This window comes from Candoia aspera, chromosome 7 (assembly GCF_035149785.1).
Source record: "Candoia aspera isolate rCanAsp1 chromosome 7, rCanAsp1.hap2, whole genome shotgun sequence".
NCBI lineage: Eukaryota > Metazoa > Chordata > Lepidosauria > Squamata > Boidae > Candoia > Candoia aspera.
The window spans coordinates 47,465,086-47,488,883 of NC_086159.1; the positions used below are offsets into that span (position 1 = coordinate 47,465,086).

The 23,798-nt window shown below is 38.1% G+C and overlaps 1 long non-coding RNA gene across 1 annotated transcript; it reads left to right on the plus strand.

The window, feature by feature from the left end:
* Positions 1-1,794: 1,794 nt before the first annotated feature.
* On the plus strand, positions 1,795-23,390 carry LOC134501426 (uncharacterized). The gene is made up of 3 exons (XR_010068355.1): positions 1,795-1,887; positions 15,992-16,080; positions 21,203-23,390. It is a non-coding gene; the product is annotated as an uncharacterized LOC134501426 (long non-coding RNA).
* The last annotated feature ends 408 nt before the right edge of the window (positions 23,391-23,798 follow it).

Genomic DNA, 23,798 nt, shown 5'->3' on the forward strand with positions numbered 1-23,798 from the left:
GATGTAGTTGACATCATTTATGTCATTTGCATAATTACATGACTGATGTTTTTACACCATTTGTGTTCATTTGCAAAATGATGCAAATACATCGATTATGTAATTTCTGAGCCCATAGAGTGAAAAGTTGGAGGTCTTAAACCTACTCTCCCAGAAACCCTCAAGTCTACACTTAGCTCCACCCCCTTCCTTGGCATAGTAATTTGGTAGTCCTCACTGTCACTAGGATTTTCATAAGAGTGGTTGGTTGGGAGAAGAGGTCAAGGCAGAAGCCTCTGCTTTGTGTGGTGTCTCAGGGCTAGTCTAGTCTCTCCCAGCTTCTATTTAACATTTACATAAAGCCACTGGGAGGCCATCTGTCAACATGGGCTGTTGTGTCATCAGTATGCTGATGATACCCAGCTGTACATCTTTGGCCTGGGCCAACCCAGCGATGCTGTCAAGGTCCTGTCCCATTGCCTGGAGACTGTGAGGGCCTTAAAGAGGGAGAAAGGGCTTCAGCTCGACCTTGGCAAGACTGAGTGGCTGTGGATTTTCCATCTTTTACTGGTGCACTTCCACAGTTCTTGGACTCACAGCTTCTGCTCAAACAGCAGGTGGTGGCTGGGGTGGGGGGCTTTACACAGGTTTGTCTTGTGCACCAATTGTGCCCAATCCTGGACTATGGGACCTTAGTCATGGTGATTCATGCCTTAGTCACCTCCCACTTGGATTACTGTAATGTGCTATACATGGGGCTGCCCTTGAAGAACATTGAGAAGCTGATCCAGATCACAGCAGTGTGGGCAGCTTTGGGCATCTCTCAATATGCTCATATAACACTACTTCTCCACAAGCTGCACTGGCTCCCAGTATGCTTCCAGATCCAATTCAAGGTGCTGGTGACCATCTATAAAGCTCTCCATGGCATCGGACCAGGCTGTTTATGGGACCGTCAGTCCCCCATTATTTCTACCCACTCTACCATGCTTAGCAGGGAAGGCATGCTCCAGGTCCCCTCCATCAAACAATGCCATCTTGTTAGACCCAGAGTCATGCCTTCCCTGTGGCCATGCCTGCTCTGTGGAGCAGCAACCCACCCTCTCCCCCTGAGATCCAGATGGCTTCAAACCTATTTGTTGAAATTTTGCAACAAAGAACGGGCAGTTCACCTTCATAGAGTCACTGTGGCAATGTTCCTATGTTGCAACGAAGATGGAAAACAAACAAACAAAGGAAAGTGAATCTTTGCAATACTCTAGGTAAGGTGTGGAAAAGCAAAGGGAGCATATTTCACCCAGCCTTTACAGAAACCATGGAGCATGAGCTTCTAAGGTGGAGAAGAATTCATTGACTTCATGAGCTCTTGTTGCATCAATCATAACCTTGTAAACAACAAAACAAAACAACTGCAGACCAGCAGAGAACACAACGGATCGGCAACCAAGGATGAAGTTGCTGCCCAGGGCAGGAATTAGCCACTAGAGGGGAGAGGGCACTCCAGGCACACAGCCAGTCAGAGCTGGGTTGCTCTCAGAACACTGCTCTGAAGGGCTTAAGGAGGCTTGGCTCAGAAAACAGCCAGAAAATACAGGCATAGGATGCATTTGCAAGGGGTGGGAAAGGGAGGGAGGGAGGCAACATCATCCATTCCTGTGCTCAGGAAGCAGCAAGTGGTGCATCCTGGCAGTGGGCCAAGTATGAACTGCCAATCTGCCCTTTGTTTCTCCTAAAATAAACCTCTTTCACCTTTGTACCTGGGGAAAGATACAGAAGCCAGAGAGCTCTGACACTGCAAAGGTTCCCTTACAAACAGGAAAAGAAAACATGAGTTAGTTTGTGGTGAAATATACTCCCCCCCCCCCTTAAATTGGTGTCAACTGCGTGTGACTTCGTGAACTTGTTCAGGTAATTTTCACAGCAGCAAAATGGAAGTGATTTGCCATTGCTGCCTTTGGGAATTTTTTTTTCCCAACTTCCCCATGTCAGTATTGCCTGGTTTCCCAAAGATCCAAGAATTAATCAGGCCCAGAAAAATTTGGTCAGGGACTGCCATCAGGCAATATGTTTATACTTCTTTTCTTTTTCCTCTATAAATCCTGAAATCTGAAAGAACAAACCGGCTACTTTATAAATGACAAGCAGTATGTAATCTAGAATAGATGATATTCTAGAGGTGACGGACTCGTCCCTGGGGGAGCTGGGGGTGTTGACGACCGACAGGAAGCTCTGGCGTGGGCTGGTCCATGAAGTCACGAAGAGTCGGAAGCGACTAAACGAATAAACAACAATGTAATCTAGAACTGGATCTGGAAGATACTCTAATAAGCATTCTAAGTAACCAAATTGTTTGGTTGCTAATATGTTTAATGTGTTTTCTCACTTTTAAAAAAAACACAAATTATGTTCTGCTGACATTTGTAAGGAAATTTGTAAATTTTGTAAATAAATATATTTACCATAGGACTAAAGGGAGAAAGTACTAATAAATCAGTCTGGTATTTTTAAGTATATTTAAGATTGAGGAAGTTAGAGATGAATTTTGCCAAATAGCTTAACCTTATTGTTCCTTATATGCCCAAAGCTCAGAACAGTAAAATGTATACCATACTCTTTTGAATTGTCATGAGCAATTGATAAATTTTTTATATTTTCTTGGGGCATTTTAATCTTAATAAAGGTATTCCCCACCAGTGAGCTTTGGGTTCCACCTGTTTGTTTGCTTTATTCTCTTGTCACTCCTATAAGTAGATGTGTGCATTCTGTACACCACAAACTGGACAGGGTGGGAATGTTTTGAATGTTTACAACTATCACATAAAGGAGGGAACGCCTTCAAAGCACAGTTTCTGGAATTCTTCCAGCCTCTTAGCAATAGTAGCCCCGTGGGTCATGAGACCAGGAGGGAGGGGGAAAGAGGGCTTCAGAGTGGAGCAGTCAGCAGCATTCTGAGCCACTGCTCAGTGCCTCTCCTTTAGGGAGGCAGTGGCTCCCCCCGCCCCCTGCCCCCAGACTGTTTTCATTGCAGCCTCTAGCTAATTTGGCCAATTTTCAAACTCTTTCTTTTGCTGGCTTCAACTCCAATATCAAAGTTTGTCTTTTTTGAGAGTTATCATGCTAACAGACAGGGAGTCCCACCCTACCCTCCTTTACAGTACAAACTTGCAAATGTCTTTCCAAGGGATTGGAAAGGACAAAAAGAAGAGATGTTGTTGCTATTTTATCAAAATGATGTAATGCTGAGGATGTTGATAAACTAATGTGGAGGCAGTGGTGGCTATACCCTTTTTCTTCCCTTAAAAAGCCTCCTTTTCACAGCAACTTGCACTCTGTAAGCATTCTGTCTCACATTCTGTTGGGTGCTAAGCCACAATGGGAGGGATTTGGTTTTCACTTAGCACATTGTGTTGAGTTTTGGAGCCCAGGCTTTGTGACTTAGGACGTTGTTAAAACCATCCATTTACCCAGATTCAGTGAACTGTGGTTATGCACACTGTAACTGAGGATGTTGTGTGAATCAAATTACACACCCAAACAATTAGGATGGTGGGACAAGTTCCTTGTGCCCATCCAAGGGAGCAGGGTGGTTTCTTTGCAGCAGTAGGTTGCCAGGTCTTTACCTTGGGAAAGTGCCACTTCTCTTAAATGTTCTAAAACAGGAAATGCAGATTCAACAGTCTGTGATGACTACCCTACTCAGCTTCCCATTAAATTCGATTCACGTGTGGTAAAAGTAGAAATCTCTTTAATGGAGTGTAGTGTGCAGTACAGTGAAAAAGTTGCAAATAGAAATTCCCATGTTTTCCCCAGATTAAACAGTCCAATGAAACCAACCCCTCCCCTTTTTGGTATGCAACCCTCCTTTCTTGTGCCAATTCATTCAGCTTCGTGCAGATGTCTCCAATGGCTCTCTGCAGCCTGACCTTGAATGCCAGAGATAGTCCAAATAAGATGGTTTCATACTCCTGGCTTGCCCCCCTCCCACTTCCAGCAACTCGCAAGATTTGACACGTGTTGATTCCATTCATGCATGGGAGTTTGATCAGATGCTCTGGGAATGTTTGATCGGGGAGCATGGCACAGTCCACCTATTGTCTTATTTGGTCACTGGTAAATAGCTGAGAAGAAGGTAAGAAAGTACCATGCCAGCCTTTGAGGACTTAAAAATTAGGACCTGTCCATTTAGCTAGACTTTACTCCAGATTTATTTTCTCTGAGATTCTTTTTAGCCTGCAATCATATATATAACCCTTGTCAACCTGGAGTTTGTCCAATCTGGTAATTGATTATGTTGGCTGTGAATGATGGGTTTTGTAATATGGTGGGAAAGGCTGCTAGACATAGAATCAAAAACTGTATTAAATTCATTGGGACTTTACACATACATACAGTAGGTTTGTACTGTGTTGGGATTCCCTGTTTTTTATTGTATATATCCCCACCAGGGTCTATGATTCATTCTTATGAAGTTCCATTTCAACTAATTTCCTCACCTGATCTTCCTTAACTAATTTTTTGATAGTTTCAATAGCTATTTCTTCCAGAGCAATTTACTGTTTCTCAAATAAAATTACCTTTCCATTCTTTATTCCATTCTTTCTCTTCTCTGTAGTAAGTTTAGTTTTTGTTGTCTTTCACATACACACACCATCAACATCTTAGAGTGATCTTTGGTTTGTTTTCCTTTCTCCTTAAATCTAGCCATTTACTAAGAGGGCAGTCCTATTGCACTAGTATGTAGGAAGTTTCCATTAAGCTTAATTGTACTAAGTAGGTACAATCGTGTTCTTATTCTATCATATTGAATTGCATCCAGTATGACATATTGGGTCACATTTGGACTAGACCCATGATTAAGATAGTTATTATTATGGTATATATCAGGGATTCCATGGGTTTATTTTAAACATGAATGTAGAAGGTAGCAACATCTGGCTGACCTTGTCAGGCTTAGAAGCCTAGTAGGTTTGGGCCTGGCTGACATTTGGATGGGAGAATCCCGGTGAATCCCAAGACAACAGTGAGAAGTTGAAAAGGCTTCCCTGAAAAAAAGTTGATAGCAAACTATGCCCATATTGTTGCTAGGAAAACTACAGGGGTGTGTCCATGAGATCATCAAGAGCTGAGCTTGACTCAAAGGAGACTTTATGTGTGTGTGTGTGTGTGTGTGTATTAAATAGGGACCCAACACACTGGCTACTGCAGCTTCAGTCTGCTTGGCCTTCTTTTTTTCCCCCTTTTTTTGTGTGGGCATGGTTTAGTTTGTCTTGAATTATTTGTTGAGTTATTCTATTTGACCTATTGCTATGACTACAGTTCTATGTAGGTATCTGCTTGCACATTAATAGAAACAGATGAGGTTGTGATATGTGGGTGTGTACACATGTGTACCTTGTCCCTAACCTCTCTGGGTACATAGCTTTCTACAAAGATCTTTGCATATGCAGCATAAAGAATGCTGATGCACTTGGGTGAAACATAATTTTGCTCACATTTGGGAAAATATTACAATTCTTTCAATTGCTTTGATTTTCAAAACTTTGCATGGAATGGGCAAAGATCTTTGCAAGGAGAAATTAAGACAGCATTTCAGTTTAAACATTCATTTTGTTTAAATTAGTCAGATACTGATTATAATGTACATTAGTGTCATTGTGATAATTCTATGAAACCTAATTTGACTTCAAAGCAGACAATAGTTTTATCTCATATTTTAACTTTAAGCAGAGTGTGCTTTTCCATAACTTATGTCCATTATTTTGAGGCTCCTGACTTTCTATGTAACATCCTTTCTAATACTTGAAGAGTACAGTTGTATCTCCATTTAGTCTTCTTTTCTTAAGGCTAAACTTTCTCAGTTCCTTCTATCTCTCATAGGACTTAGTTTCTAATCATTGATCATCCTTATTGGCTGTATTTGAATCTGTTTTCAAATTTGTCTGAATTCTTCTTAAAGTATAATGCTCAGAACTGGACACAATGCTTGAGATAGGGCCTAATGATCAATTCAAAATAAAATCATACTATTACTTCATATTTATTTATTTATTTATCTATCTATCTAATTTATCCCCGCCCATCTCCTCCCGTCGGAGGACTCTGGGTGGTTTACAACGATCGATTAAAACCATCACCATAAATACAAAGAGTAAAATACAGTAAAAAATAATATAAATAGAAGTAAAAATAAACAATCCAAGTGGTGAAGAATCTAAAACAGTCCAAGTCAATATTTATATGATTTAGAAATTGTCCTTTTGTGAAACCACTTTACAAACTCAATATGAGTCAACAATATGCTCAACTATTATTCCAAGTTCTTTTCCTCCATGTCCATTACCAAGCCAGGTATTTCCATTCTATGTGTATAGATTTGATTTCTGTTTCCTAACTGAAGAACTCTGCATTTGTCTCTGTTAAATGTCATTGTCAATGTCAGCCTATTTCTCTAACTTACCAAGATTGTTCTGATTTTTTTCTGTCTTCTTGAGTATTAGTTATATCACCCAATTCTGTGTCATCTACAAAGTGGTAAGCATTTCCTCCATCTTCTGACATCCTCTGATGAGAAACTGTTGATTAGCACCATCTGAGTGCAATTTTCAAGCCAACTTTATCTTTGCCAAATGGAATGGATTTCATCCATGTCTAGCTCCTTCCTTGGCCCCTACATCTGCCCTGGAGTTTAAAAGACCCTCTTGAGCAGTCCATTTCCCTAACATTAGATGTGATTCATTATATATAATTGTCTATATGCATCTAGATTAGTTTCACTTTAACACGTTTAGTTTTGTATCTACTTTGACATAACTTTTTGTAATGTTCACTCACCATTAAATACATTCCATTTTTTCCATAACCAAAATATTTGCTTTCAGAAATGATATGCATCATTTTGTCACAAAGGAGTCTTAACTTTTCTTCACAAAATCTTTTTGTTTTTGTTTTAATAATGAAAAATCTCCAAAATTGATAAATGTGTTTCATATGGTTCAGAATGATGCCAGTTTTTGTGGAAAAAGTTAATGAGTCCTTCATTCAACACAGACTATGTAATAACATAATTTGCTACATTTTAATGTGTTTTTCATAAATGTACTCATATGTAGATAAACATTGAGATAACTTTTAATAGCAATGTCGTTCGTTTTGCTTAGCAAAGGTTTAGATAATAAAGTGTTTATGACAAACACTGACCTTTAAAATTACCCTAATAAAAAATGAAAACAAAAGATACTGATGGTATCAGAAAACTCTACTTTGGTAGCATAGTGTTTCCAGTTACATACTTATCAGCATTGTTCAAATTAACTGTGACTAAAATATGCTATATCCTTTCCTTCAATTAACTTTTCATTCATTCACAAATTCAGTGGGACTCACCCTGTAATGGGACTCTTCATTTTTCAAAGAGTTTAGCTTCCCTGCTAGAGTTTTCAACCAGTCATACATAAAAAGGCTGAGATTAAACCCCAAGGAATCATCAGACTTACTTGTAACCATAACACTTTTGCACTTATAGAATATGGATGTAGATATTTTGCAGACCTCAGGATATCTAATGCTGAAAACATTCTTCATTTGATTTCTTATCTTATCCAGGGTGATTATCTTACATTATTCTAAATCAGTAAATTGGCATGGATAGTGGTCTAAATGAAATTTTAGCATGTAATGTATCAACTCATTAAGAAGCCAGAATGAAGAAATAGTATAGTCAGCAAAACTAAGCAAGTATCACTTAGCCAGTGGCCATACTAGTTAGGGATGAGAGTAGCTGAAGTTAAAGGGATTTAGAGGGCACCAGGTTGGAGAAGGCACTGTCATAAAAAGGCCAGCTGATTTGCAAGTTTACTTTTCAGAAACAGATTGCTATGCTAACTTTTAATATGAAAACTAATATTCTCAACCATTTGAAACTGTTTTTTTCCCTCCCAATTTTGGGGATTTTTCATTTTTTTTAAAAAACCCTATGTTAAGAATTATCAACCCACCCACCCATCCCGCACCAGCCATACATTCATTTTTAAAACATTTGTTTCCAGGATAGATTAGACTTTATTAAGGGAAATATATTTATCTCCAGGATTTTTATTAAATAAAGATTCTATAGTTATAAGCATTTTACCCATTTTGTTCCACAATGCTTATAAAAGCAAAATTGTCCTTGGGTTTATTTAAGGATGAGCCAAGAGCAACTACCTCTTGCTTCTCTTTGGAACCTAATGCAGCTCAATAAACCATCATATTGCTTGTTCCAGTTCATCTTAATATTATATCTGAATTCAACCGATAAAATAGCTTCTTCAACCTGGAGTCCCACAGATGGCCTGTCCTAACTGACACTTGTAAGAGTGCAGCCCCAGTACATTGGGGAGTGTTAGTTTAAGAAGTCCAAATGTAAAGCTTTACTATGCTGCAATATCCTAGGAGTGTGCAGTTATGCAGCTATGCCATCTATAGGATTTAGTAATCTAGTATATTTCATGCAAGATCCAGTTTGGTGTAGTGGTTAAGGTACCAGGCAGAAACCATAAGTTCTAGTCCCACCTTAGGCACAAAGCTAGCTGGGTGACCTTGAGCCAATCACCTTCTTTCAGCCTTAGGAAGAAGGCAATGGCAAACTGCTTCCAAAAAGCCTTGCCAAGAAAACTGCAGGGACTTCCAGGCAGTCTCCAAGTCTCCAGTCTCCAAGTATAGTCATCTAATGATGGAAATAGGTATTACATCATTATTGCTGCAAGCAAACCTGTTTCACCAGCCTTGTTCTGTGGCATCAGTGAAGAGCTGGTCTTCATGATTGTGGCAAGATTGTCTGCAGCAAGGAGGATTTTTGTGTAGAGCTGCACATGTGAATGTTTCTTTACAGTTCTCAGCCCAGTGTCATCTGAATCCCAGCTCACAAAGGAATGTTGTCATCAGATATGACTCGTATATGGCTCAGGCTTTTCCTACTTGAAGGAACAGCTTCTCCTTTGTGTTGTTGCACAGGAGTTACTTTCTGCAAAAAGGGCCTTCTAGAAGTGGTGTTTGAAAAAGATGCCCATTTGAAACTAAGACTTGGACATTTTCGGTGGTGGAACCAGCACTTTGGAATTCCCTGCCAATTCAGTCAGCCTTATTTTATTTTATTTTAATTATTTATATGGCTGCCCCTCACACAGCAGAGGCATACAATGTTAAAGCAACAAGTTAACAACCCAAACCATAATATCCGAGGTCAAAACCATAATCCCAATGTATTAAAAACAGCATTAACCAGCAGAGCTCGCCTAACCTCTTGACCCAAACATCTTTTGTTTTGAAAAGAATTTTAAAATGTGTATTTGTTAGCTTTCCCCCATAATAGCCATGCTGTCTAATCATACTTAAATGATTTTAACTGCTGCTGCCTTGTATTTTAACTGTATTTTTATCACTTTTTGGTTTACTGCTCAGATGTAATAGGTTTGTTTATGATTTTAAGGAGTAGCTTTTGGATTACCATGTATGTTTGCTTTTGGTTATAATCATGCTCTACTGTAAATTGCCTCAGGACCACTCTGTGGCTATGTATGTGCAATAAATAAATAAATACATCTCTAAGTATGAAGTCTTACCACTGCATAGAATCATGCTGTACCTGCTACCACTTCAGTAACCTCACCAAAATAATTTAGACAAGGAGACATGGGAACGTATTTCCTGGACCGGGCTGCTGTTCAAGAGCTAATTACTATCTGCTGACCTAACAGTGCTGCAAACAGTGCTTCATGTTTTGGAAGGTCCTATTGATGGAAGGCTCAGCAATCAGAGTCATTCTAGAACACATAGTAGTTTCCAACTGTAGCTCTTCCAGCAAGAGGCTGATTTGTTGAAGGTTCTGTGCAAGACAGAATGACTACAGAAATGGCTTCATATGCCTTTGTTTCCACACTGTAAGGCAGGGTTTCTCACCCAGGTTTGGTGAAACCCTAGGGTTCCATGAGAGGTCACTAGGGGTTCCATGAGAGGTCACTAGGGGTTCCCTGGGAGGTCACTAGGGGTTCCATGAGAGGTCACTAGGGGTTCCCTGGGAGGTCACTAGGGGTTCCCTGGGAGGTCACAATTTACTTAAAAAAATTATTTCAAATTTGGGCAACTTCACATTAAAGAGGTGATGTCCTGATTACCAGGAAACACACTGAGACAATGACTTGGTCTCTAATATTTATTAGTAGTACTTAACAAACTGAGGAAGCGTGGGAAAACCCAGCCATATAAACCCCAAAGGTTAAGGCGGTCCCGATCTGTGTCTCTTTGAATGGCTGAACAGTTCCTCAGTGCTACGCATGTGCTTGACAGTCTGGGTGGGAGCCCCCTGCTCGCCATCCTTACTCATGACAGGTAAGTTTCATTCTTTATTTTTAGTTTAAGAACACATAGTGTTCTTTATTTTTAGTTTAAGAACACATAGAACACATAAACTAAAACAGAATTAACTGTTAATGCATATATACAGGGCTACACATGAAACAAATATAATAATTTGTAACTTCTGGCCTAGATTTGAGCCTGAATGTGCAGGGGTTTCCCCCAGGCCTAAAAAATATTCCAAGGGTTCCTCCAGGGTCCAAAAGTTGAGAAAGGCTGCTGTAAGATGAGGACGGTAAGTGAGAGTCATGGGCACCTGTCAGCCCTATAATGTATTAAATCAGGGGTCCCCAACCCCTGGGCCATGGACTGCTACCGGTCTGTGGCCTGTTAGGAACTGGGCCGCACAGCAGGAGGTGAGCGGTGGGCAAGTGAGCGAATTTATAACCACTCCCCATTGCTCACATTACCACCTGAGCTCTGCCTCCTGTCAGAGAAAGCAAGCCCATTGGCTGCTATCTCCAAACGGTGTGAAGAAAAAAGAATAAAAGGTCGGGAAAAAAGAGGAAGCGCTTGAATCATCCCAAAACCATCCCCCACCCCACCCCGGTCTGTGGAAAAATTGTCTTCCATGAAACTGGTCCCTGGTGCCAAAAAGGTTAACCGTTGTATTAAATAATAAGTGGGTCTGGATGTTAGATCACTTTAAGAGCATCATGATTCAAGGATTACATATGTTCAACTTAAAGTTGATATTAATCAGCATAAAGTAGTGCACTTCATCCAAAATTGCTTTCTGAAATTATCTGGCGGCCATACATCACATGGAAGAATGTGAGAAGGGGCTCCAGAGGACAAAGGGGCAAGGTAAAGCTTCTATGAATATACACTTGAAAGTTTCACTGTCAGGAATGAGTGGAATAAAGTGTGAGCTATACTTAAAATATTTTTGAAAAGTAATGCATATAAGTACATATTTTTGCATCTATAATTTACTGTATAGTGGTGTTTCTCTTTTCACATCCGTAGAGAGGTACCATCTATTTTGCTTGAATAGGTAGTCTCTGCTTTGTTATCTCAAGGAGTAAAGCATTTCTGCATTTCCATTTTATAAAACTGAATAAGGCCAGTTACAGTCTATAAAGCTTAACAAGGTTAACACATCATAAACTACTAAAGGTGTGAGATTTCAGTGTTTCTAGATATATAGCAACTTGTATTACCAATTTAAAACAGATCATGCAACTCTTCTTCCTTTCCATCATTGATTTTGTGAAAAAAATATATAAGTAATACTGAAAAACCAAGAAAGGTTTACAAATGATCAGGTAGATGTTTCATAAAATTGCATATTTTTTATTTCTTTGCATTGTTTTCCCGTAACATACATGGATACATATCTAATGTAGGTAAAATAATATTTTTACTATTTTCTTTAACTAGTATAATTTAACCACCACAAAAAGTAGTGCACATAATCTCATCAGATATGTGTCAGTCTCCAATATAGTCTAATTTTATATATGCATATTAAATATAATTAATTTTACATATGCACATTAAATATAATTAATTTTACATATGCATATTGAATATAATTAGAATAAATCCCCATAAGAATGTTTAAGTCTGCAGTAAAGTAAATAAAGGCTTTCATTATTGTTAGGGAAAAGCTGGATGTTTCCCAGTTGTAATTTTTTAGACCAGTGTTTCTCAATCTTAGCAACTTTAAGATGTGTGGACTTCAACCCCCAGAATTCCCCAGCCAGCATTTTTGCTGGGAAATTCTGGAAGTTAAAGTCCACATATCTTAAAATTGCCAAAGTTGAGAAACACTGGTTTAGACTACTCTGCAGTCTGATATTCAGAATGTTCATTCAGTGCAATTACTGCATTAATATTAATGCCCATATTTAATAAATGCATTTCCTTGAATGAAATATATTACTATGAAAATTACAATGGTATTCATAATAATAATAGCCTACACAGCTCAATTTATTTTGGATTTGATAGTAGGGATGATTTTTTTCAAATCCCATGAATGTTCTACAGCACAATAAAGAACAGCAATAATCTACTGATGGAAGAGAACATGACAGAACCCACTGACATTTAGAAGGAAGAAAAGGGGAAATCATAAAACGTAAAGAGGACTAATGATTTAAATCTTCTTCCATCTGTAAACTGCAGAGAGCAGAAATGATCAAGGGGCCCCACGCCACAGGAATGCCCTTCTGTTCTGAAACCCTGTTTTCTTTAGGCTAACATTGCTAATTAATCCCTGACCTCAAATACCATGATTAATTATATCCTGACCATGAGTAGTGTCACTCCTCAGTAATGACATTTTTATGTTATACAGAATATACATGTTCTGGAGGGGGGATTTCAAGTTATCTGTGAGAATCATATGCTGAACAAGATTAATGAAAATTTTTATACCCAACTTTTCCTAATTTTGTGCCTTCGAAGTGTAGGGTTAATATAGAGATAACCCTGGCTGAAATTCTCCAGTTCATCCATTCGGAAGGGGCTGGATTTATCCAAGCATATGTGTTTAAGTAGAACCAAGCCCAACAAGAGTATGTGGAGACATATTTAGCCTCCAAAAGGACAAGTAATTTATTAAGGGAGTTGCATGCTTCCAAAGGAAGCTTCCATCTCTGCCTGTTCTGTTCTCATGGTGGAGAAGGCTAGTGGACTTTCCAGGATATGCAGACCTTTTTTATATTCAACTGCTGGTGGCTGATCAGTACAATCCTACATCTCTGGCAGTGGCCAAATTCTGCTTTGCTGCTTTTAAGATCAGAATCCAAATTCTGATCCAACAAGAAACCTAATTGCTTCCTGTTTTTTTCCTTTTCTTTTAATCATCTTTTAAACAATAACACAAAACCATGTTTTTTCTTTTTCATTTTTTGTATTTTGGTCTATGAACATAAATTGAATAAATAAGAAAAAAAATGGTGAAGAAGGAGCTACTCTGTTCTTCCCATACAAAACAGGCTGAAGGGGAGAACCTAAGAGTATTAGTCTGCCAATCAAGGGAATGTACAGTACAAAGAGAGGAAAAGAGATTGAGTCTTTGGTTCCTATCTACTGAAGTACAAATAAACCTACTCCTGGTGGTCAAAAAAATAAATGGTACAAAGAGTGGATACTTCTGAAGCTGCATCTCCTGTGCCATGTTGGACTATAGTATCCAGAATGCCCAGCTATGAGAATTATGTGAGTTGAAATTCAACTTATCTGGAGGACACCAAATTAGAAAGACTGTATCTCAAGAGTTAAAAACAAACAAACAGGCAAGCTGATCTGCAACAAAGATATGGTTATGTAGATAATAACCTTAACCATCCTCAAGCATTTGTTTTGTTAAGATTTCTGCATGTGAAAGGCTTGTTTACAAAAATCTCATGAACCTTAGGAAGTGGAAATTTTGTCAAGAAGTAACCTGCATGTTTGATTTTTGTGATGGAAAAAAACAGTAGATTATTCAATTTAACAGAGCCAGTTTGGTGTAGTGGTTAAGACATCAGGCTAGAAACCAGGAGACAGTGAGTTTTAGTCCCACCTTGGGGACAAAGCCAGCTGGGTGACCTTGGGCTAGTCACACTCTCTCAGCCCCAGGAAGGAGGCGATGGCAAACCACTTCAGAAAAACCTTGCCAAGAAAACTGCAGGGACTTGTCCAGGCAGTCTCTGAGAATCAGACATGATTGAATGGATTTAAAAAAAAATCAATTTAACAGGAGCTAAAGACATATTTTAAACTTTTTGTAAGAAGTATATTAGAATTTCCTGCTGTGTGTTTTTTTTTAATTGTAGATATCTTCAGACAGTGGATACATATTATTTGACTCAGATTTGCAAACGTTAAAATACTAATGCAAGAATGGACAATGTGTTGCCTTCCAGAGATGCTAAACCTCAGATCAGTAGTTGTGGATCAGAGTAGTAGCCTCCCAGTATGGTCAGTAGAGAAGAAGAACCAGAGCTGTAGTTCAGAAACATCTGGAGAACCGTATGTTGTTCACTCCTGTGTTACTAGCTTAGTTGATATTTATCTCTAATAGAATGTTCTCTGTATGTATTTATATACTTGCTTTAATCAAAATCAATATTTTATGCAGGCATATATTGACAGCATTTATAGCTATTGCACAAGAAACCGAAATAGTTAGTCAGTGATTTATTACGTTAGTTTGTCCTCAGCATAGCTGGTCTCCCATATTCTTCTTTAAATTATTGATCATCTAGCTTTTCCTCAGCTAATGCCCACAGTTCACTGAATCTAAGGCCTGGTTTCTATAGTTCTAGCCTTTGAACCTTGTGAAGCTTTTTTTCAAATAGACACATTTAATAATTCATACTTCTTGGTACAGTTGGAAATAAATAGCTCGAACAAAGACTCCAGGGCTGGCAGACTTTCAATTTAATATATGGAATAAGGTCTAATTTGGGATGGTATTTTGGGTAACATACCTCCAAATATACATACATTGTCAATGATTGATAAGGAGGTTAGATACTTGGCTAGATACTATTTGGGGCTATGTAACAGAGGACACTCTCTTGGAAGTCTGAGATGCACACCTACAGTATTTTATTCACTTCAAGATTCATTGAATATTATTAGAAGCAACAGACCAGGATAAGATTTATTGCAGTTGTTTTTGTGTTCAAAACCAGGTGATTATTGCAAGTCTATCACTTATTTTTTTATATATCACAGGCTATAGGCATTACTAAAATAATATTCAGTCTTATTCAAGACATACTGCAAGAGGTATGTCCTTGATTTGTGCAAAACCGTAACAACCCCTTGCAAATCGATGTCACATACCATAGTTAAGGAAATTAATTGCAGGACTTCTATTTGAACAAATGCAGTACAACCATTTCAAGCTGAAACTAATTTTGATTATTCAAAGAAAAGAAATATAAAGGCCCCAAAGGAGAGCCTTTTCTGCTGTGGCACCCACCCTCTGCAACATCATCACTCTGGAGGTCAGATTGGCCCCAACCCTGCTGGTCTTCTGTAAGCCTTTGAAAACATGGTTCTCATGCCAGAACCAGAGCCTGCCTGCACCCCCTCACCCCCGCGTCAGAGCTCATCTCCTGACTGTGTTAATGGTTGTTTTATGATTCTGGATGCTGTGTGTTTTATTTAGTTTTTATCTATTTTTATTGTAAGCTGCCTAGAGCCACATATGTGAGATAGGCAGCGATATAAATTGATTAAACAAATAAATATATACATAAATAAACTTCAGGCTTTCCAAAAGTTATTTTAGGCACTCTTGTAATCTTGGGCTTCTTCAAGGTTTTTATTTTTTTTCTTCAAATGATAGAGTCATAATCCATAATCCCATGCTGCTTCTGAAACTCCTCTCAGTTGGTTAATAGCCTGAAGGGGTTACTATTGAAAAAACATTATTTCAAAGCTTCCTCTGCGTGGTTGAACTGATCATGCAGTCCTTTGGATCCATGTTCAATTAACCATATAAAGTCTAGTTGGAAGTCTGGTGTGTGAGGTTTTATTTATTGCTAGATTTTGGTTCAGACAGTTCTGGCCAACTCAGCTGCTCAATTCCTTTACTTGCAGCAAAGCAAACCCTTAAGTTAAGATGTATTTCTAGTATGATAGTATACATGATTTTTTATTCTGCTCACAGAAATTTTCCAGGAAGAAAAACTGTTGAAGCAATTACATGGTTTGCCAGTACATACAAAAATATCAAAATTAATCAACTCCTGATTCCAGGTACATTATTGTTTTTTATAATATTTTTATCGTGTCTTACTTGGGGAAGGGGGGCAATTCAAGGCAGAAAACTTACCTCCTGCCTATTTTCCCCACTACAACAACCCTGTGGGGTGGGGTGGGGTGGGGTGGGCTGAGAGAGAGTGACTGGTCCAAAGCCACACAGTGGCTGTCATGCCTAAGGGAGGCCTCAAAGTCTCACAGTCTCCTGGTTTCAAGGCCAGCACCTTAACCACTTCACCAAACTGGCCTTCATCACTGCTCATTTCCTTTTTTTTTTTACATAAACTAGTATTTTTTTCTTCATTAAAAACATTCAAAAAATTAAGATGTGGCACAAGTTATGGTATTTTAATACAGCTTACTCATTATTTTTTAAATAGGCTACAACATATTGTAAAAAGTATAATGCCTGTTATGACCCTTTTCTCTTCATCGTCTTTATGCACAGAGATAAAACTACATGGAACAGCTGCTCAGACCTTGCCAGGGTCGTTTACATTAGGCTGGTTTTTCTTCAGAGAGTCATAGTTTAAACAAATGGTTGTGTCCATTTTAATCATTTTTGTCTTCCTTTGAAGTGTTTTCCCCCCCCGAACATGAGCATCACCCCTTTCAGAATCACGTTTAGCTTTACAAATTGGACAGCTCTACCCTGTCTTACTAAACACAGCTGTTTCTATAACATAAACATTGTTTTAGAACATGGATGAAGAGCTCCAAGAAAAGAGCCTCAAGTGTTTTAAACAGATGGTCAGTCAAGGCTTGCTTGCTATCTATGGCTTCTCGTAGCTGGTATGGCACCGGGCAAAGAGACATCCCTTAAATCTCACCTCTGGAATAAGCTCCCTGGGTGGTCTGCAGCAGGCCTTCTCAGAGTCAATTCCATTCCCCTCCCAGGTCTGCAGTGTGGGGATCCTACAATTTCCTACCTTGCAAGATGGCTCTTACGTAACTGGAAGTTAGTGCTGCATTTTCCTTCATGGCCAGTTACTCCATGGCCAAGGAGCTAGCATTGAACATTCAGTGAGGAGGTAAGTGCCTCAGTAGCAGCCCACACTAGTAGCAGGTGACAAGGGAGGGCAGATTCCTCTGGCAGAAATTATTTAGCCGGGAAATTTCAGGTGTAGCCATGCTGATGTCTACAGCTCAACTCTGGGTACATGTTATTTATATATTATTTTTTAATTATAGCTCACACTTTTGTGTCAGGTCTTTTCTCTCCCACTAGTTGGGCCTCCTGGATTGTCATATATAGGATAAACTCGCTTGCATCTCTGGGCAATTTTTGTACACATGTAGCTCAATGCATTTCTCCTCTCCTTTTTCCACTCATTAATGTCACTCATTATGGATCCCTTAAAACTCACAAAGGCTATTTGTTCTTGAAAAGAACCAAGGTGCATTGTTTTTAACAATGCCTGATTCACCCATCGTATCTATTAATCTATGATCTTCCCGACTTTGCTGAACTACAACTTAAGGTTTTTCACCAGTGGCCATGCTGGTTGGGAAGCTGGAAGTTGAAGTGCAGCAACTCTAAATGGGTCCATTGCTGCTGTAGACTATGGGAAAGAAATGGAGGAGAAGTGGGGGGGTGGGGGGTAGGGGCAGTTTTTCCTTGCCACAGATGAGATCATTCCAGGTAGAGCTTTGTTAAAATTGTCCAAAGGAAGTTCCTCACTGCGCATTGCCATTTCCATTTATTTAAACATGTGATAGATTGCACTTACTCTCTACTTCAATATCTAGGTCATAATTTGATTCCCATGACCAGTTTTGATATATAACGTCACTATGAAGTGACTTGCATGTCATTTTATATTCATACCTTTTTTGGGATGTTACTGCCCCCATGTGGAAAAGACAAAAGCTGTCAAGACACTGAAGCACTCAAATATTAGAAGAGAAACAGTGGGCAAAATAAATCTAAATTTTGTTTAGATAACAAAATGTCATCTAAAAGCCAAAATGATAAAATTACCAGTTGAAGAATGTTGTAAGATTTAATTCTATACCACAATTCTTTTGCAGCCAAAACTGAAAGATGTATTTCCCCCAGCCCTCACTTCTATGATCTTGAATCAACACTGGCAGTTACGTCCCAGAATTAGGGTTGGAGGGGGCGGGGGAGAGCAAGGGCACTGAAGAGTTGGGGGGCCCCTGTGGCTCTGAGCATGCCACCCAGTGCCAGCAGAACAGAGAAGGTAGAGAAAGAAGGGGCACTAACCTGCCCTCTCTACTGTGACATTGTAACCGAGCCATCTAACGGGACAGCAATCTTCATCAAAAACAGGCTTAGGAATTGTATGAGGAGTTAAGAATGTTTATCTAGATAGTCCTTAAGGCTTGTTTGACTTCATTTCTTTTTAAGGATTTGGATTAAGATTGTTATAATTGTAGTATTATTAATTATAAGAGCAGACAATTTATATGTTTTTTAGTTTGATTTTTATTATACTGAACAGAAATGTATAGGATAGTGGCAGGAAGTTTTTTGGGGAGGGAGTTGATTAGGAGGTTTATATATTTTCTTTTCTTTTAATATAAGGGGAGGGAGCAATTGTATTTAGTGATTTTTATATGTGCTAATGGAAAGATTTATAGAAATAATGTGTTTGGTCTGATATAGAGTAAGGGATTATGGAAATTGCTGTATATTCTTGGTGTTAAAAGTTGGAAGTCACCTCTTTATGGAATCTTTACAATTTTTTTCTTCTTGTTTTCACACCCTCTTAGTTTCTTTTTCTTTTTCTTTTTGTAGTTTTTTTTCTTTTTTGAGGTTTTTAACTTTGCTTTAAGTCTAATAAAATTCTTTTTTAAAAAAGTCTTAAGAGTTGTATGGTAAACTTCACGATATATGCAGCTCTCTGTCATTCCTTGTTTTCATCCTTTGCCCTCTGAAGTAACCATTGTTGAATGGAGGGCTGGCCCTAGTTGTAGGGGAACAATTAACATATGCATTACTTAACATTTGATTATCATCAATATAATCCAAAATAACAGCTCATCAGAGAACAATTGTATAGAAGCATTTATAATATTGTGTCAGGGTGAGTTGCTGTGATGGACATGGAATGGTGTAATTTGGTCAAAGTTAAAGGATGGGATTTTGTTTTGTTTTGTTTTGTTTTCTTTTCTTTCTGTATGCCAAAACAAGGCAAACTGTCATGTAGATACTTAGAGGCTTCCCATCTAATTAAAACGAGGCACTTCTGTTTTTTATATATATATAATTTTTATTAGAGAGTTTTACATAAGTAAAAGATAAACATGAAAATCTATGAAGAAAAGTTAAGAAAAAGAAAAAAGGAAAAAAGTGCAAGAAACAATACAGATAGAAAAAGAGAAAGAAAAAGAAAATAAGAGATTTGAAGAAGTGACTTCTGATCTTCTTTACAGCAATTACAAACATACTTATTATTTCTCCTTCCTCTTTAAGATTTATTTATTTATTTATCGAATTTGTCACCAACATCTCCTCCCACTGGAGGGACTCTGGGTGGTTTACAACAGAATACTCACTAAAACAATAAATATATAAAATACATTATAAAATTACAAATTATTAATAATATAGATTAAAAAATATAATCAGTTTCAAAGATCACATTACATGGTTCCCTTCTTCCCATATTCAACCCTTTTTAATCAGCAAATCCAAAAATCAGCATTTCACTTTTTTCCATTTTCAGCAAAAAGTCCATAAAAGGTTTCTTGTCTTTTATCCAAATACTTATTGTTTTATCCCTGATCAAACAGGTCAATTTTGTCATTTCTGCAAGTTCCACTATCTGCACAATCCACTCCTCCTTTGTGGGTATTTCAGTATTTCTCCATTTTTGCACAAATAATAGTCTTGTTGCAGTTACCATATACAAAATCAATCTCCCATAAGTCTTTTCTAATTGGCTATCCAAAGTTCCAATAAAAAAAAGTTCCAGTTTCATCTGAATACTCTTTAAAATTTTTTGTATCATCGTATGTATTTGTATCCAATATTTCTTTGCTTTTTCAGAAGTCCATCATGCATGTACCTTCATGTTTTTCAAAATGTCCTTTCATATTTTTCACATTTCCAGCATTGACTAGAAGTACCTTTATATATCTTAGATAATTTCTCTGGTGTAGTATACCAACAGTACATCATTTTATAAAAGTTCTCTCTTAAATTATAACATCGTATGAATTTAGATCCTTTCAGCCATATTCTCTTCCATTGGTCCATCTGTATATTATACCCAAAATTCTTAGCCCATTTTATCATGCACTCTTTAACTTGTTCTTCCATTTCAAATCTCAGCAAAAGATTATACATTTTAGCGATCACATGTTCATCATTTGTACATAGTTCAGTTTCAAATTCTGTCTTATGTTGTTCAGTTCCAGTTACCTTTTTATCTATATTAAATCTCTCTCTTAATTGTGCATATGAAAGCCATTGAAAATTAAATCCCTCTGCAGTCAATTGTTTTCTTGACTTCATCTTAAGTTCTCCATTTTCCTGTACTAACAAATCTTGATATGTTAACCATTTGTCTTTGCCAGCTGTTTCTCTTCTATAAAATGCTTCTTGTGCTGAAGCCAATAAAGGTATTTTCAGGCACAGCCTGAGTTTATATCTATTCAATTTCTTCTTTCATAAAGTTTAAGTTAAAGTAAATTTTAAAAATCACTATGGCACTCCTAACACAGTGATTTTTAAAATCTACATTAACTTTATCATACCATAGAAAGTCAAGCCATCCAAATCTCAGGTTGTGTTCTTCTACTTCTAACGTTCTCTTGTTTCTCAACAGCACCTACCCTTTCATCCAAACCAAACAGCAGGCTGCAAAATACAATTTAAAATCAGGCAATCTCAGTCCTCCTCTATCCTTTGCATCTTGAAGAATTTTATATTTAATCCTTAATTGCTTTTCTGTTTATCAGTCAGTGAAGTGTGTTCTTTTCTCTTATGCAATATTCTAATAGGTATTTCTCTGAGCAGAATTACTTCTGTATTATTAATCCTTAGCCTAGTGTTATAGCTTTCAAGGGAAATATATAAAAGGGCAGAAGTGTTAGAAAATTAAAGCGGTTGTTGGTCACTGCTGATGTGATATATGTACTGTGTGGACAGGCACAGGTGGAGGAAGAATCTGCAGCTGAGGACCCAGCAGGCTGGTGGAAAAGACTGCGGCATTTGGAACAGACAGACAGACCAGACGTTGGCAAGGGCAGCTTGACAAAGGTGCTGGAATTCCAGGAAGCTCAGGGAAGAGTTATTTTTCCTTCTTTCCGTTCTTGCTAGGCTAAAAGCAAGCTTGAGAAGTGAAAGTACTGCAGCTGTCTAACAGAATCAGCATATCAAAGTTGTGATAAAGAACACCTGTGTGAATCAGGAAGGAGGGAGATAGTTAAGAAACTGTAAAAAGAAATGCCTCATAGTTTGTTAAGTTAAGGGCATTGTATATATTAGAAATAAACATATAATTAAAAGCACTGTAACAAATAAACATCTGTATAATTTAGAGGAGGATAGAGTGTATGTGTCCAGAACGTTACTCTCTGTTTTTCTACCCTCCAACAAAACAAACACATTTTTTCTTTACCTTAGTTGCAGTATCAATTGTCCAAGAGGGAACTGGTAAACCAGTGATAATATTGGAAAAAAGAATAACAGTTACGATCCAAACACTGTTGCAATAAATCGAACTGTTATTTGTCAAGGCAGCTGTCTATGTCACAAATATAATGTGGCACACTGATTTACTTAAGAAAAACTTTAAAAATGGTAGTAGAGCAAAAATCCAAAATCCTATTGTCAAAAGATCAGAATGATACAAGTGAGGAGGAAATACAGTAACTCACTGCCCTTCCTGTTTCTTTTTTTCAAGTTTTTTTTCCAGTTAAGAGCAATTGAATGGGATTCTTTAAACCAGCTTCAACCCTGGGAGCAGGACTGAAGGTTGAGACAGCTTTAAATCTATAGAGTCAGAGTCCTTCCAGGGTCCAAGTATGTCACCTCCCTGTTCCATTCTAGAGTTCTAATATCAGAAGGAATAGCCACATAACTTTCTTCAGGGAGGAGGAAGGGGAGAAGATCTACTGTCTCCAACTTGAGTGAAATCTGTGATTTATCCTATGCCTCCTAACATGCCCTGCTAAGACTGTAGTAATAGGCAGAAGAAACAGCACACTAACAACATAATCCACCATGGGATGGTCTGTTTTTGAAAAACCCTCCTCAGAGCTGAATTATAGGCATGGTCCAACCAAAGATAAAGTCAATTATATCCCTTGAAGAACAAGTTTAACTTCTCCATTAAAGCCAGTGGATTTTAAAAGTGTTTAACTTTGGCTGCATTATGCATTGTATGTTTTTCATCTAAAGTCAAACACTGAGGAGGCAACCCTTTTTTCCCTCACCTTTTCTACAGTGTGTACCCTCATCCACACTGAAACAAGTGCACATATGAGAATGATTTTATGCATGTGAACTTAAAAGTGAACATTCTGTAGAGAACAACACAATTCTAACATTTGGAACTGTTTTAAGGCAATACTCTAGATTTCTCAGTAGGTTTGATCCTGGATAAAGTACATAATGATTGTGATTTTTTTTTCTCTCACTAACTTCCCTGACCTTAATATGTTGGTTTTAACTTCAGGCTGTTTGATGAAAGGATTCTATTTAATAATTCATCTCCTATTTTTATCCATTATGATTCTTTTCCTGCTGCCCTCGGAAATGTTACAATTTTCATATTACAACTGTCTGGCTGATCTGGCTCTTTCCTCCTGTCTTTCCTCCCCACCCTTTTCTGCCACACATTTCATTCAATAGTGCTGAACTTCTTACCATACAAATGGCATCCAGAAACTTGCCATATATGGTCAGCTTAATGACTTCAGCAGTTAATTTCACGTCTGGAATCTGAACCACGGTGTAAATGCTAAAGAGTCAAGTAGAGTTTTCAAACACACTGTCCAACTTTCTTTTTCTATTTTTAATGTATGCTCTCCACTTAATGGCTTTTGTTTGCTCAGACTCTACAGAGAACCTATATATAGCTCCTGACAAAGCATAAAGGAGCATTGTATTAATATAATGCAAAAGAGAGATTCCTCATTATTTAAGCAATTCTAATTAGCAAGAAAATGCTAATTTGAGCCTTGAGCCTTAACTACATCTAGCTAAGGACTTTACTTCTGCTGCTGCACTTTATCTGCAAAATTTAGAATTCATTAGTCTGGCAGCCACTGATCTTCTGAGGAAATCATACCGATTTTGAACCTTCCTGTTTCCTTTTCATTATTCCTAATGTAATCAGCCACGGGACGCGGTGGCACTGCGGGTTAAACCGCTGAGCTGTCGATCGGAAGGTCGGCGGTTCGAAACCGCGCGGCGGGGTGAGCTCCCGTTGTTAATCCCAGCTCCTGCACACCAAGCAGTTCGAAAACATGCAAATGTGAGTAGATTAATTGGTACCGCTTCGGCGGGAAGGTAACGGCGTTCCGTGAGTCATGCTGGCCACATGACCCGGAAGTGTCCTATGGACAACGCCGGCTCCAAGGCTTTGAAACGGAGATGAGCACCGCCCCCTAGAGTCGGACTCGACTGGACTTTACGTCAAGGGAAACCTTTACCTTTACCTTTAATGTAATCAGGGAAGAGGATATCCTAAAGTCAGATATTACTGAATAAAGATGTAAGGTGATTAGTAAGTGGGAAC